Raw genomic sequence first — 1770 nt, forward strand, 5'->3', positions numbered from 1 at the left:
CACCACTGATATGAAGGTGGCACCAGCCCCAGCCTGGGTGGCATGCTGCATTGGCCTGGCGAGCCTTTATGCACATGCTCCTTCATGCACAGCTCTTGGGAACAAAAAGGTTGACGCGCTGGCCCTGGCGTATGGGCCTATGGCCACCAAGCCGGGCTTTGGGCAGAGGCAATGGTGCCCTCCGCCTAGGCACAATTTCTGTTTCAGCCCTGACGCCAGCTCCTTTGGACCAGGAAGCCTCATGCAGGTTAAGAAGTGGGCCTTGTTTTATGCCAGGCCATGCTGCATTGCCCAAGCAGAACGGAGGCCAAAAAGTCTGCTGGAGAGCTCCACGCTCACTTGCCTGCGTCTGCATGAGCTGCCAGGAGGGGAACGGGGCACAGGACTCTGGACAGAGCACCAGGAAACAGGCTCACCCTTTACCCCCAGCTCGGAGCACTTGGTGATTGCAGGCTGGTGGTGCAATGGCTAACATGCCTGATTTCAGGTTAGAAGTTTTCAGGTATGACTCCTACCTGGCTTTTGTTTCTTTGCTTCTGAGCCAAGAGCTCTCTTGGGCCTGCTGCTTGCCCTTGCTTGCTCAGCTGCACCACACCCCACATGCAGCAAAACAGCCCTCCTAGGAGGCACAAAGGAACAAGCCCTTTTGCTAGTCCCCGTTTCAGCTGCAGCTGCAGCATGGGCATGCTGGGACAAACGGCACCTCAAAGGGCTAGAGAAAGTGATCATTGATCCTGCTATCTCTCATGTGATTAGCGAGCACTCTACCATCTGGGCTAACTGCCCTGCTAGTTTTAGGTCTTTTGCGGCCCTGAGCAAACAGAAATGTGGATGTTCCCCACAGCAGGCGAGGGCAGGTTCCCTCTGTGAATGCCAGAGGGCTGCGGCTGGGCCCACCTGGCCTCCTTGGCACACCTCGGGCAAGCCAGGATCCTGCCTAGGTGGAGGGCATATTTGCCTCTGTCCAAAGCCTCATGTTGCCCGCCTTCCCCACCCTCCAGAAGTAGTGGGATCAATGCCTGCATTCTCAAGCAGCTTGGGTTGCATTTTGTCCCAGCATGCCCATGCTCCAGCACGTCCACACGTCAGAGCCCTCCTCCTCTGGGGAGGGCTCTTTTGCTGCAGGAGGGCTGTGGTGTGGCTCAGCAAACAAGGGCAAGCAGCAGACACAAGAGGAACATGCCCCTTGGCCAGGCCTCATGTCAGCTGCAGGCATGCTGGGATGAAAGCCAACCCAAGCTGCTGGCGAATGCAGGAATTGATCCCACTACTTCTCACATGCTAAGCGAGCGCAGTACCATCTGAGTGACTACCTGCTGTGCTGAGGTTTACTGGGGCCCAGGGAAAAGAGCAAATCGGACGCCCCTGCCAGGCAAGGGCACCCTCCTAGGAGGCACAAATCCAGATTCAATTCAATCCCCCTTTGTGAGAGGGGGAAACACAGCCTCCGCAAGAGGAGGTTGAGAGGCGACCTTGTGGCTGCCTATAAGTTCATCACGGGGGCACAGAAGGGAATTGGGGATGATTTCATCATCAAGGGGATGAAAGGGATTCGGGGCTCCTGAGGCAACTCTCGGAGACCATAAAGCTAAAGAGGCGGTGGTCATGGGGGACCTAAACTACCCGGACATCTGCTGGGAGTCACAGACAGCAAAGTCCCACCGCTCACGCAGATTTCTAACCTGTGTACAGGACCTCCACCTGACGCAGGAGGTACATGGTCCCACTAGGGGGAATGCCATACTGGATCTGGTATTGGCAACGGGGGAT

This window comes from Alligator sinensis, unplaced genomic scaffold, assembly GCF_000455745.1.
Source record: "Alligator sinensis unplaced genomic scaffold, ASM45574v1 scaffold2024_1, whole genome shotgun sequence".
Lineage (NCBI taxonomy): Eukaryota > Metazoa > Chordata > Crocodylia > Alligatoridae > Alligator > Alligator sinensis.